Here is a 15,649-nt window from a genome sequence, read left to right on the forward strand (position 1 = left end):
TGAGACCTAAAGGCACGTATGAATTGACTATATTTATGTAATAACATCTATTCCGAAGCCCACAAGGAACTGTTTAGTATTCTTTACACGTTCTCGGCGCAAACTATACAACCTGCACTGTGCTGTAAACTTCCGCTATATTTAAAGAGTTGGTTTCGTTTTTCCTTTCTGTACGCTCTGTTAAATACCTATTTTCCTTGAAGGTTGTTTTTTTTTTTTTTTTTTGGACCCGCAATTGGACTGAACAAAGGATAAAGTCGAAATTTAAGAAATGTATTCCGAAAGTTGACAAATCACGTGATACTTATATATAAAAAAGAGTTTAAAAAAGTCATTAAAAAGTTCTAGTATTAAATGATCTTCCAAGCGTAAAAAAAACAGGCCAACTATAGAATGACCTAATAGTACTGAAATTTTATTTGTCATTTATTTATTTCTTGCATATGATCGCAATATACTGCCCATTTTTTGAAAATGAGAAAAGCAGACTAAAATTATAATTTCAGTACCTGTCATTCGCCAACGCTCACTCGGCGACACACCAGAAAGACGACAATGTCCAGATAGAAATGCTTTCAACAAGGATGGAAATTATATATTAAAGTCCTAAAATTAATGCAGATTGTTTTGAAATAAATGTTCCTTGAGATAACCCCGAAGGATATTGTCTGGCGAATTCAAATCAGAGGTCCAGACGAGAAAATCTTCCGAGGAAACGATAGCTTCAAACATTGAAGTAGTCTAAGGCGTTGCAACGTGGAAGTATGGCATGTTGCACCATCTTGTTAGAGATTATGTTGCCTACGTTCTACGTGCTTTTTGAAAGAATTTCTAACTGGCATGTATCCACAAATAAATCTTTCCTCTGCTCAGTGATACCACTCCAGATTAGCAAAACAGATTTAAATCTAGAACTTGTTCCTGCCTTGTTGATCTTGTTTTTGGATGCCATTACTACTGTTTTTGACTGTACACCTCTTTGTAGACTACTGGATAAAAACATTTATTTTTATTTATTTATTTTTTTTTTTTTACTTTATGCTATTTTCCACTTCATTTTTTTTCCGGCTTCTGCTGTCCTGTCTCCTGAGAATGTGTGTGTTATGATCTAACCGCACCAGGGGTTTCCCCCATCTCCGCGTAGTATACATTGTGGTGTGATACAGAACATTGTAGAGGCCAGAGGTTTAAAAGTGTATGGATATTGTGGTATGTAATGTTTTTTAACGTTGTTCATCTGGTCTTTTAGCCGTTGGGCCCCTAATGGGACCCACGGTTGCCCACACTATACCTCGCGGAGGCAGACCGGGTACACCAGTATTTTAGAAATTTACTATTAACTCTAGCAGGTCCTGCCACCTAATTTCCTAAGATTTCAGTGGCTAGGACCTAAAAAAACAGGGGGCGAAGAAACGTTAGAAATTGGGTCAGGCCAAAAGAGATATAAGTTATGCAGGGTAGAGTTAAATATTCTGAAAGCGGGGCTTTGTGTCGTTTTGAGAAGGGTCAAACGCTAGAGTGGGAAGGGAGAATGAATACTGGAGGATGAGAGACAGAAATATGGGGTCAATAGTGAAGATAACCCCAAAAGTCGGTGGGGCAGGCCCATGCCTCACCAGGCGAAGAGTAGGGGGTGGCAGGGGAGGGTACAGAGGAACCATCTCCCCCCGACAAGGGAAGGGACGGAAAGTGAATCTGATAGGGGTACCCAGTTCGACGTTTCGGCAGCAAACTGCACAATGTCTTTGTCGGGTCTTCTATGCCATTCCTGGGACATGTTGTCCCGTCCGTGTGAGGTGGTCAAGTTTAGATAATGGGTCCAGTTTAAGCCAGTGGTCAAATCCAGGTTAAGTTAACGATTCGTTGTTCTTCAGATTGTAGCTGACAGGTTTTTGTTTGCTCGAGGCATCTAAGGATCTTCATTCTGGATGACGAATGGTTGGTTTGTAGGATAATTTCTACTAAGGTTTGGGTATGTCCTTCTAGTAAAAGGTTCCTGCGCGAACTGCGCAGGAACCTTTTACTAGAAGGACATACTTAAGAACCTTTTACTTAAGGCTTTATAATTGTCCTCGGTCTGCAAGAGATATTGTTCTTGGTTTATGGGCGAGAAACGTATTCTGGTTATTAAGAAACAGCGGAGGTCTTCGTATAATTGGCAGCAGTGCATGAGGTGCTCCCACGTCTTTGGCTGTCCACAGTGGCAGAGAGGGGTGTCACTCAATCCGAAACTGGAGAGTTTTGCTCTTATTGCGCCGTGTCCCGTGAGTAGTTATGATGGCAGCAGTCCCGGTGAAAACCAGTTTGGGCATTTGGGAAACATTAGTTGATTATCCGGTATGAATCTTCAAGTGACTTCCCTTTTTGTCGAAGTTGCCCAGCGGATTTGCCAGGCCTGCGTAGGTGGGCGAGAAGGCTCTTTTCTCAAGTTTACGATCGTTCGCCGGATCATCTGTAGTCTAGGCAGGTGACTGCGCTGCCTTTAGATAGTTGATAAAGCAACTCACAGCGACGATCTCCAGGTCCAGGGGGAGAGTGGCCAAAGGACCTGGAGGGAGTGGGTGCTTACAGTACAGCAGGCTCTCGAGATTGTCAGTAGGATTGAACGTTGAATGATCTCTAGCTTCCTTTTGTTTACTGCTGTTACCGCCTTGTGGAACCAGGCTCCTGATGCGTATGCTATTGCTGGTAAGAAAACTGCCTTATAGAAGAGGGCTAGGGTCCTCTTCTTAAGCCCCCAGTCGCGATGAGTAACTCTAGCTAAAAGTGGGGAGTATTTTTTTATTTTGCTTCAGAGGTAAGTAAGATGGGGTGTGAATGACAAATTTTCATCCAACAGAATACCAAGATATTAAGATTCTTAGCAAAGCTTATTATCTTAGGATTCACCCCTAGATCTGTATTGGTTAGGGTTAGATTTACATAAAGGAAAGTAAAGAGAGTAAACGTATAAAGTTAAAGTTCCCAATTATATTAGTAGATTAATTAATTTAAAAACATGTCTCCAGGAAGAGGAAGTGCTCCAGGAAGAGGAAGTGCACCGGGAGACATGTTTTTAAATTAATTAATCTACTAATATAATTGGGAACTTTAACTTTATACGTTTACTCTTTACTTTCCTTTATGTAAATCTAATCCTAACCAATACAGATCTAGAGGTGAGTCCTAAGATAATAAGCTTTGCTAAGAATCTTAATAGATAATCAACAGTACTTCAAGCTTTCAGCTGTAAAATTAGTCATTAATACCAAGATATTTAAGCTCGGTGGAAAGCTTAATTGTTGTTTCCTGAATCTTTATCTGGGGAGGCCTTCAGATATTGAGAGTACCTCTAAGTAGCATGAAGCAGGTTTTTGTTGAGGATATCTTTAAGTGGTTTTCGGTGGTCCAGTCTGGTAGGATATTTATAGCTCGGTTTGCAGAGATCTCTAATTGAGTTCTTGGGTCTGCCGCCAGCATCAGGATCAGTCATCTGCGTAGTCCTGTGACCTCACATCACCAAGGTCGAGGTTTAGAAAGCAGTCGAGCACCACGTTCCAGAGAAGTGGGCCATCTACTGAGCCTTGTGGGCATCCTGTGTAGACTGGTCGTGTGACTGAGCAGTACGCAGCACTGACGGTTACAGTTCTGTTTGCGAGATACGTTTTTATACAATTGTACAGATTAGCTTGTAGTTTGGCCTTCCGGAGTGTGCCAAGGACGCTTGGTCACCAGAGGCAGTCAAACGCCCCGGAAAAATGTACCGAAATGACAAGTAAGTATTTATGATTGGCTGTGGTAGCTGCTTTGACGATGTTCTCTAAGGCGTCCACCGTGGATCATCCCCTCCTAAAGCCGTATTGGTTTTCAGAGAGAAGGCCAGCGTTGGAGTAATGAATTTCTATTCTATTGCTTAGAAGAGGTTTTAGGAGTTTGCTTAGTACGGATAGAAGAGCGACGGGCCGGTATGACTCCGGAAGGCCTTGGAGTTTTGTCGGATTCTTGAGAATAAGCCTTAATTTTGCAGATCTCCATACTGCTGGGAAATGGCCTGTTTCAAGGCAATGGTTGAAGAGGTTTAAGATCTCATTTGGGATGGTTCAACAGCCTTCTTTACGATCTCGGGCTCCAGCCTATCTTCTCCTGGAGATTTCTTGTTTTTTATTTTTGCTGCAGCGATGTCCAGTTCTTCCTTGGTGAAGTGGTCTTCCACTTTGGTCGTGGTATATGTGCTGTTTTCCTCACATCGTACTATTTGCTATGGGATGTTTGGTGGCGTGTGTTGATGGAACATGGCGTCAAGGATGTTATTTATAGATTTGGACAATGTCTTTGTATACATGCCTTGAGGCGTCTTGGTGGCTGGGATGACTTCCCCCCTGGGGAATTTGTTTGCGATCACTCTGTAGACCACTCCCCAAGGAGCAGAATTTCCAACTGTACAGACTAGGTGCTCCCAGGAGCGCTTCTTCCTTTGTTTAATTAGGGCTATATATTCATTTCTATATATTCAGAGAGGTGGCAAATGAAGTTTAACATTGACAAATGTAAAGTACTACATATGGGAAACAGCAACCCCAGAGCAACGTATCAATTCTGTGGTACTACACTGACAGTGGTAGAGAATGAAAGGGACCTGGGGGTGGTTGTGCAGGCAGATATGAAGTTTTCTGAGCAGTGCAGACGGGCTGCAAGAGTAGCTCATGGTGTATTGTCGATGATATATAGGAATTTTTCTAGCAGGGATAAGGAGGTGATTATTCCCTTGTATAAGGCAATGGTCAGACCACGCCGTACTGTATACAGGTCTGGAGGCCTCATTTCAAGAAGGATGTAGAGATGCTGGAACGAGTACAGAGAAGGGCAACAAGATTAGGGAATGGAACAAAGGAGTGCTCTTACGAAGAAAGGCTCAAGTTTTGCAAATTACAGTGTCTGGAGACTAGGCACCGGCGAGGTGATCTGATAGAGGTGTATAAAGCCTTGAATGGTTTGAGCATGCTCAATACTGATGGGATTCTTCCTCTTGCTCAGAATAATCACCTGAGAGGGCATAAATTCAAATTGAGAAAAGACAGATGTAGGATAGACGTGAGGAAATTTGCCTTTAGCCAGCGGGTGGTTGGTTGGTTGGTGGAATAGATTTCCATCCCTTGTCCTGGAAGTTGATAGCCTAAATAAGTTTAAGGCTCAGCTGGACAGGTATTTCGAACGAACAGAGGGGTGAAGTGCAAGTGGTTATTTTTTATTTAATTTATTTTTTTTTTTTGGCTGATGCTGCATAAGCTTGCTTTCTTGCATCAAATGCCTCTACTAATGCTAATTTCTTGCCGTTCGGTAATGCTGCTTGAGATACTCTACTTCCGCTTCCGACCATGTCCGTCTTGGGTGTTGAAAGGTTTTCCGTCGGGTGTAAACCTCCCGTCGCAGTTGTTTGGTGCTCTGGGCACCACCAGGGTACAGCTCCAAAGAAGGTTTCTTCCTTTTGATAGAATTATTTGAGGTTTCAGTGACTAGGTGTACAATTGCCTTTCGGTACTGGTCTGGGTCCAGTCCAACTGTACTGAGAGAGCGGGCAGCCATGATCAGTGAATCCTTACATTGCTACCAGTTTGCATGTCAATTACAAACCTATGGAGAGTTTGCTCTATAGTTGGTTGTCGGCTTACTGATTGGTGCAGTTGGAAAGTTATTACACGATGGTCCAATGTGGTCCAGCTTTCCCTAACTGTCCAGGATGAAAGGTGTCGTGCGACGGATGTTGTGGCTAAGGTGATATCAATTGTGGCTTCCCACATTGTACTAGAGAAGGTCGGTATGTTATTTGGTTGGTTGAGAATTGAGAAACAACTGTTTGAGAGATATTCTTCCAGTCTTTGTCCGTTGTTTGTGCCTCGTCTATCTTGAGTTTAACTGAACCACGCTGGCTTACGTCAGCGGCAACTATTATTTTTGCATTTGGGAATTCCCGCGAAATGATTTGCAAGTATGTAGTGATCAGGAGAATGTCCTCCCAAGGACAAGAGTAAAGGGAAACTGCATAAAATTCTCCCAAAGGAATGGTGATGATAGGGACAAAGGCTGCCCAGGGAAAGCAGTAATGTGGTATTTTGGTGACAGTGCGATCAGAGTTCCTGACCAGAATAACCGCCCAAGGGGTCTCCACGTCGACTTGAATGATCTTATAAGTCAACGGATATCCTCTGACTGCTTTATCGACCGCAGAACGCACCCAATTAACAGACATAAGACACAGCACAGCAGATGAATTTAATTATTCGGGTGGCCTAAATATAATAGTTTAGTTTTGCTTTACTATGAGAGTGGATCTTGAAGAAACAGGGTGTCGAGGTTCTCTTCATCCACCTTTTTCCTCAACTGCGCTGCAACTGCTTTAGCTAGTTGGGCATTAATTTGTGCAAATTTTACAGTGGTAGTATTAAATGGTTTAAGGCAAGTCCCCATAATCGAGCCTTAGTTGGTACGTGCTCTTAGCTTTTGTGTAGACTGGGCATTTATTGTCCCAGATGGATCTGCCTGCATTTTCATTGATTTGCAGTTTCAGTAAGTGGGTGGGGTCTTCTTTTTTAGGGCACGAGTTAAAGTCGTGTCCCCTCTCAGCACAGTGTCCACATGTGTGTTGAGCTTGGATACACGTGTGTGTGTCATGTGCCCAAAACGACAACACTTGTAGCATTTTGGGACAGCCAGATGTCCCTGAAGCGGTGACTGCCCCACTTTACGAAGACTCTATTTTGATGACTCATTGTTCTCCATGCTGCGGGAGAAAGCTCCACTATCCAGTTAGAATTTCCGACCGTGGCCTTTTTTGAAATCATGGGAAAACGAGGTCATTTTGGTTCAATATCGGGGTGGTCCTGCTGGAGGTTTCTTCTGTATAGTTCATCCTGGAGTGTTGCTGGGATTAGGTCCTTTTCGTTGTCATAAATTATGCTGGGCCCCTTCTTTTCGGGGATGCAGCCTCTAGGCCAAGTGTTTGTGTTTTGGGGTTACTAATAATTTTGTTAGCTTCCTCTTTTGTCTCAGTTTCAGTGATGTCACCAATATTACGTGTCTTCCGCACAGATTTAATTTTTGTCATTTTCAGGTTTTCTGCTAAATTTGGGACCACTATATTTTTTACTTCCTCACTTGTGTGATGATCTTCTGTGGAAGTAGGTCTAACAATGACCAGATGTGGTTTTTGTGAGTTTTCCGTTTGGTTGTTTCCTGATTCAGTTGTTTGTTCTGCACTTCTGGGGATCCTCAGCGCGTCTGCGTAGCTAGGGGTGCACTGTTGCATTTGATTATCCCTACCGTCAAGATATGCCTCGAATTTAGCCACTGCCTTCTCGCGTTCGAGGTGCGTTGGAAGTAAGATGGTTTCCAACTTTGTACATAGGGAAACTATGTCTGCGCGCAGAGCTGTACTGACTCTGCTGTTGGTTGTCTTCATTAAAATTTCAAGTGCAGCTCTCAGGTAGAGAACCTTCTCTAAAACGGGACCCTCAGGTACAGTGGGATCCAGTGTAGTCTCTTCTTCCCTATTTTCTTCTTGCTGGGATGGCTGGTCTTGTAGTTCCTTTCGTTCACTTTGGGATCTGGTTTCCCTTTCTGATTTCGGAACTGTTTTCTTATTACGCTTCTTGGAGGCCATCGTAGGCCTGGAGTCCTCCGTATCATCCCGTAGGGCAACAGTTGGGATAGTTTCAGGAGTAATTTCTTGCCTTTCATCAATGATATTATGGTCTGTAGTGGACATGATTTTCGAAATAAGGAAAACACGGGTTTTCGGATAATCGGGTCGCCGTTAGTGTTCTCCTAAATAGGAGCAAAAACGATGAAAAATGATGGTTGAAGCAAGTCTATGATAAAACCGAGCAATGCCCTAACAAAGGTGCGGACTATTACCTTCTGGTCACGGGGGAAAATAGGAAGATCTCAAGTGAAAAAACCTGTAAATGAACAGGACAAGGTTTGTTTTTTGTTTATTATTGGAAGTTTTTGGGGGAAGAAATACGATACAGTCTTTATTTTCTCGCAGGATAAGCCCAGGGGAAGTTTCACATCTGCCACAGAAAGTTTGTGGAAGTGGGAGGAGCACAGAAAACATGGTAAAGTTAGTTTAAATCATGTGAAAAGTTTCAGAAAACGTTGTGCCTGTGGGCATAAGAGGAAAAAAGTACAACCTGGGTGGAGAAGGTATAATTTCTAACCTTGTCACCACGTGATGTTATCCTTGACCTTGTTAAGCGTATTATCTTAAGCAGACAATTGCTGACTAAATACACACAGGTGGTGATCCCCTCCCCTATCACAGTTTGCCAGATATTAGCGTGGCAGCTTCTAAAATATCGAAAACCGTTCTCTTCAATTTCCTGCCAATGGCGTCATGGCGACCTAACCATTGGCACAGTCGTTGAATAATTAACGTTAAGATCTAGCAGAAAGATCCCGGAAAACTCATAAAAGTTTCACAAACGGAATCATCTTCCAAAACTCGTCTAGGGAGAACATAATTCCAGATGTATGAGGCACTTTAAACACTTAAATTAAACAAAGTATCAGGAGATCGAATTACCGTGTCTGCATGCCGAGACGACAATTTAAGATGTGTGTATGTGTGCACGGGCTGTTGCCGGCATGGGGATTCCTTTAAATGATTCCAAACTCGCTTTGCACATTCAGTGCGCGACTGTTGAGGTTGGCCATTGTACATGCATAGTTGTGGCCTACCTCTCCATGGTGTAGACGGACACTGGCAGGTTTTCCAAGTGATTGCCTGCTTGGTGACAAAACACCTAGAAACAACTAAACAACACACACACACACACACACACTGCACAAACATAACATTACACACATTTCTGGCCTTTTACAGTGCTCTGTAATCATCACGGTGTACAAAGATGGAGTTGAACTTTCGTTTAGGTTCCATCCTACATAAGATACTATACATGTCATCTGGCGTGTATGTCATGTTTCTGATATGCGTTACCCAGCGAACATTAGCGACTGATAAGGAAACAGCTTGAAAAATCTCTGGAGAACCTCTAGAATTCAGAGTATTTTCAAAGAAAATTGGTGATATCACTAATGGCTGAGAGACATACAAAAACAACAAATTTTAAGAGTATTTAACAGAGGTCTCGTAGAACATACGAATCTTTGATATTTTCGATCCTTATATTTTGGGATGTTTAATGTAATCTGGAGGTGAAACCACGCTTTATCAGTTTAAACTGTGTATCCTGCAACGTGAGAATTTAATTAGGGACAATAAGTGAATCACATACTTTCATTTGATGCTTTTAAGTCCAAATTTTTAATCAGTGTACTACTTTTTGGCGAGATTCATAAGAGAGTCCAGATTGACACGACAAACAATTCTCGAATATTTCAGTGATATCTTGTCCACGTTCTGGAGCCAAGACAGTTTTGCTTTCTAATTTGTGGTAAGCGCATATTTCATTGTTCGAGAAATTCCTTTTTTTATAGCGTATTTTCCATCTTCACATAATTAAATAAATCGTTGGATTTCCTGACCTGACCATCTTGCATTTTTTTTAAACTTTATTTTGTGCGGATATATCGCTGTACATTCAGCAACCGCAATTTTAAAAGGGTAATTGGCCGTTGTATTGCTAGAGAAACGCTAACGAGAAGGCATGTGTAATGACATCATGTAGGGACGGAAGACACTGAAGTTAATGGAAGCATTTAAGAAGTACAGTTCTTTGTGATGTTACGAATATTACCTTGTATATTTAGCAAAGGTGCATCTTGCCTCTTTTGCTGCAACAGATTACGGCATATACAATTGCGGATATGATAACAAAATAACCTTCACGATTGGCAGTTGTTCTACAAACACCCACATAATTCAACTACAACCACATTTTAACATACGGAGATTTCGAGTTAAAAGGACGATAAATAGTAACTTCCATGCTTAACTGGCACTGTGGAATCTGTTAGTAGCTCATGGCAAAAGCGATTCCTTTCCAGCTCATTGGCAGGTCTGATATACTCGTGAATAGCGAGGGAAAAAAAATATTTAGCTCATTTTTCTATTTGGCATGTCAGAGTGATTCTGTACTGGGTAAATATGGCTCAATCCCTTAAATTAAACGAGACTATGCAGCTTGGGCATGTGTAACGACATTCCCGAGCTGCATATTTTATTCAATTAGTGCACTACCCACATTAATTTAACTAACGTTAAAGCGATAAAATTTATTCTGACTAAATGCATACGAGTACACAGAATTTATAAACATAAAATTACAATTATTCAATAAAAGCGAATACAAACCAGATAAGAAACATAAAATTAAACAAAATGTACGGCAGTGATAAACACAACTGAGAAGCAGCCATGTTGCCATAATTCACTATTTCTCAACAGAAATACAATAAACAACAATATTCTTCAAAAGGGGTTTGAACAAGGGTGCCCCTCTGTCAAGTACACATATGTCCACCCTTTTTAGGTTAAATGCTTCAAATGCATGTCTCCTGACCATCTGCTACGATTCGTCTGTAATGTGGATTTCTCTAAGGACGATTTGATAACATTCTTGCGTAGCCGGTGAATAATCCTCGAGATTAAACTATGAGTTTAACAAACGACAGATGAAATGCTAATCCTCTGAACTTTTCTGACAAAATGATGCAGATTTAAATGAACTTTAAAGTTGGAAAGTTTTAAACCTACCGATTGGTTTTATGAGAATATATTGGTCTAAGAAGGAATGAACGTTTCAGTTAATGACTGAATGTTCAACTGTTAGAACTTAAAATGTTTAATTCAATTTAAAAACATTTATAGGAATCCTACTTAAAATAATCTTACACAGTTTAACTAACTTTAAAGTCGTTAATTTAAATCTAAGCATATTTTTTAAAATTATCCAGTCAATACGTGCCTTGTATCTCTTCTGTCTGATTGTAAACCTTTCGAGGTTGCTCACGAGTATTTCTTTAGAGATGTGTACAGCAAAGTTTATTTATTTATTAGTTTTTTTTATGATAGTCTACTTTAGAAGATTCCACGTACTTTAGAAGTTACGTGGTTTCGCCAATATAACAAGTCATCAGCCATGACATTGCACAACGGACCAGAGTTGTTCAATATACTGCCGCATGCAGAGTCTAATCCTCGACAAGGTTTTTACCTTTTTCCCGAAGGAATTTTAAAAATTATTGCTAGTAAAATTGATATGCTTCATTATTAGCTTTTACTATTATTACTATTTTATCATTATTATTACCTTACCAATTCCCAATGTGGCCTTTTCGGTGTAAAAGACGGATCAATACTGCTGTAAACCGATCCACTCTTGCCCATACTGAGAATGCGAGTTTTAAATCTCACAAAATCACATTCCCTACAAAGCATGGAGCCCAACTTCGTTGAATGTATATTCAAAGGGAGGGGGGGGAGGTAGTTTTGCACAATATCGGGATGATGGGGGGCTAAACTGCAATCCCCGATATGAGAGCTCAACTGGAGCAATAGTATGCTGTCGAAAAGAGGGAGTATAATAACAAATTTAAAAAAAAAAAACTATTTTACAAAGATTACGAGGCTCTCTAGCGATTGAATATTTCAGACAAGGGAGTCACCAACCTGATTAGTGACATCCTCATAATAAATATGCCCGGGAGGTGGTGGAAGACATAAAAAAGGGTGGGCAAGAATTGTGATAGAAATGAGCGTACACGTTCCCACCTCATTTATGTGAAGATTATTACTCCGCAGTAGAACAGATTGCACACGGCTATCTCCCACTACCCAGTCTGTGAATGACACATCTTCGCCTTTTCTTGGTGTGACAAGTGAGGGGAATGTTTTGTACAATACTTGTGTATTCTGCCTGGTATTTATTCATGCCCCAGACTGGGTAATACTGTACAGCAAATTACAGAGTGAGATCATGGTCAGTTGAAAGCTAGGCATAATTTTTTTTAAAAATTTATTTCTTATTATTTTTTATTTCTGCCGCATATCTTATAGACTTTTAAACAGTTTTATGCTTTATTTAATTACTTTCATTTTGGTTCTAGGCTAGAGGTTCACAAAATTTTATGCCTTGTGCCCCCTAGAAACATTTTCTACCTTTCACTCATCTTCCAGAACGAGTGAAAATTAATAGGTTAACTATTAATTTTAGCTATTAGTATACATATTTTTATAAATTAATACATTCAATCTCAAAGATTAAAATAAAATTCGTTTCGTACCTGGAGTAGTGGGATGGTTTGTCCATATTTCGTTAAAAGAAAGTGCTTCATGAAAGCCCCCCTAAAAAAACCAAGCGCGCCCTGCTCTAGGCAGTGTTTTACTCAAGTTGATACAAATGGTTTCCGTCCCTTCCGTATAGGTTCACATACGTGAAGAATTCTTTCTTAGTATTCTATTTAAAGGGTTCCAAAATATTCTCCCAGCCCACTTCAGCTCATCTAACTCCCTGGGTTAGATAAGCTGAATCAGTCTGTATTACAGACTGATTTACTCTTCATAGTATTGATCCTCCTGATAATCAGAAATATCCTATGCAACTTTCTTTTTATTATTATTATTTTTTAATTTCAGTTTTACATCTTTAGTCATTCGTTTCAGTTGAAACCTTGAACGATAAATGTTTTTAGTTAATATGCAGCATATGTGCCGAAATGAGACTCCATTGGCAAATTAATATTACAATAAAACTCCACACTTCAAGCGAGTTCTATGGCACATGATCTGTTTTTGTCACGTTTCTCCACGTCCTGCGTTATCGCCTGAGATGACAAATTTCCCAACCACCGCACACGATATGAGAAATAGCACTCGACGAGAGATTTTCGTTAAAAAGAACATCATCTCGTGATACTCTTTTTTAATAAAAATACTTTTTTTTTTGTTTCGTAAACATATTTTTAAAAGAAGCGTCTTATAAAAAAACTTTTGGTGACATACATGGATTCTTTCTGAAAAATGGAAGAGAAATTTGGATTAAAAATAATTCTGCTGTATTCTCAAAATCACATTGAGGCATTGCAGAAGAATTAATGCAGATGGCTCGTTAAAAAAGTCTATAAAATGTGTCTCAAGCGTACTGTCACGGTAAATAACTAAATATATCATTATTCCTTAATATTTTGAAATGCACGTGATATTTTTGTATGCTAAGTATTTCAAGGATTACTGTACACTGCAAAAATTCATTGCAAAGATCTTGGAATGAAAATTTTATGTTCTTAGCCATGAAATCTTCATTCCGCGAAACCTGGCTTTTGAATTATTGAAATATGAATAATCTGAAAACAAACTTCTTTTTTCTATTATATATAAATTTTATATAAATGGAAGCTTTGGATTAAATAAATGCTTTATTATTTATATGCATTTTTATTTCAGACTTTGGTTCCAATAAGAAATTTTAAAAGTAAGTAGTGAACGTGATCACTGTCAAAAAAGAAAGTTCGTGCAAAATTCTTCGCGTCTTGAGGAGATTCAAGCCCACATCGTTTCCACTCAGTGTGGAAGGACAACGTCGTTAACGCTGTTCCTACCCCCAAGCAAGTGGTCTGCAGCAGAGCCGGCAACATTTTTCGCCATATGAGCTACAATAAAAATAAACAAAGGTCTCGAGGCTAACTTACCACATTTTTTATAAGTGTATCTCTGTCATAAATAAATTACGCCGGTTGTACAATTTTTATAATATTAAAAAAAGCAAATAGATAGTCACAGAACTGAAGTGAACTTAAAAACTAAACCAGGTAAGTAATTAATGAAGCATCGGGCAATGGAATACTGTACTTGTCTGCAAATGTGTTACTCATAAAAAGTAGTAAAAGTGCTCAGTAATAATTGTACAAAATACGATTAATTACAGCACTAAATATTATTATTATTATTGGAACGCAACTGACAACGAAGACTTCCAATGCAATACTAATAGAAATGAGAGAAATTACGTCGCAGCTGGCCTGTGAAATATAAATAAATAAATAAATATTCATTTATTGCAAATACAGCAAGCCCATCACAGCACATGGCTAGGGGCAGGTAAAAATACAAAGGGAATGACATAAAATAATCGAGTATATGTACATAACAGATTTTATATAGATATTTACAATGGCTAGGAATTTTATGTACTATGGGATATCATTAGCTGGCTCTCTGACCAATCCACTCGTTATCCCTATACCTGGTCTTGATGATTGCACTCGGTGTCAACGTTGTGCATAATATTGAACCTTTCTAGTCACCTCATATTTATGGTGACCAAAAACGTTCGTGCAATTTTTTTCATGGTGCGTTTTTTTTTTTTTTTTTTCGAGTACCTGGAATATACTCCAGCCTTGTTATTAAAAGGCTTTTCACTAGGAATCAACAATCTGGAATCCTTCCAGTAAACATTTTTGCATAAATTATAGAGAATCCATTGTAGGTGGCGATTATCTGTCGATGAATTTCGAAGATACCCATCACACTGAGTCAGTTGATTCCAGGAAGTGTGAAGTGCCTTTCGCAAAAGTGATGAAAATACGGCTGCTCCAATTAGAGTTATGTGAACATATTTACTTTATGATTATAAACTGGGCACAAATATGCGGTTCATTTGGAGAAGAATACAGGAAAAAAGAAGACATAGGTCCAAAACTAGCTGAAAAATTTTAAATCAAGTGATGAGTCACTTGATTTTGCATCGCTTCAGATGACAAACTAAATATCCTCACTGAGTGAAATTCAAGCCAGACTTGCAAGGTAGTTGCAGAAAGATCCAAGAGTGGAAAAAGCATGTTTTTTGACAGGTTCTTGTGTTTCCCACAAATCCACGTTATCATCTGTGATGCTGCACAACTTTGCAAAACCAGTAGGTGTGGGTTATATGAGTAGTATGTATTTGTAATGCGGTTCCAGGGGTTCCACTCAACCTCGCAGGGTTATATGAGTAGTGTGTTGTTCGACCGGTCACTTAGTTACCGGGAGGCACAATCAACAGGTAGGAAACTCCCGACATCCATACACGCACGGAGAGTCGAACCAGGCACCGAAGATAGGACTCTTACTCTGGCCAAGGCGAGAGTGACGGTGGCATGAAGAAAAAGGAATGCCACCTGTCCCCAAAAATAATCCAGCACATCACGCGAGATATAGGGTGATCACTCAGACGGAATATTCTCATAGACATGAACATGTCCTCAGGATAATACATTAGAAACTAGCGCGAAAATACCAGTTCATTTAGGCCTGACGTAGCCGAGTAGTCAGGAGTGAGAATGCAGTAGCACAAGCTCTTTGAGTGGACCGGGGTTCAAAGCCTGTGACTACTAAATACAATTAAAGTTTGTATTGACGATTTAATGTAAACTCTATTGACCTGGTGGTCGTGCCGGAGTAGAAACAAGAATATTTTTCATTAAAGAAAGTGTACCGCATTACAAATGCGAACCTCAGGCCACACTAGAGACCCCTACTCACAAACTATAGAAGCGCAAATGGCCTTAGTAGTCCTTGTGCCATTAAACAACATATCAACCAATCAACTGTAATTCGACGGCATCTTAATAACCAACAAGAAATAAATACAAGAATAGAAAATACAAAAATAATTACAAGAAAGAAATAGCTACCTACCTGCTCAACATAAACTGCCCAGCAACCCCCCCC

The sequence above is a fragment of the Mastigoproctus giganteus genome, chromosome 3 (genome assembly GCF_048544385.1).
Source record: "Mastigoproctus giganteus isolate SK-2022 chromosome 3, ASM4854438v1, whole genome shotgun sequence".
NCBI lineage: Eukaryota > Metazoa > Arthropoda > Arachnida > Uropygi > Thelyphonidae > Mastigoproctus > Mastigoproctus giganteus.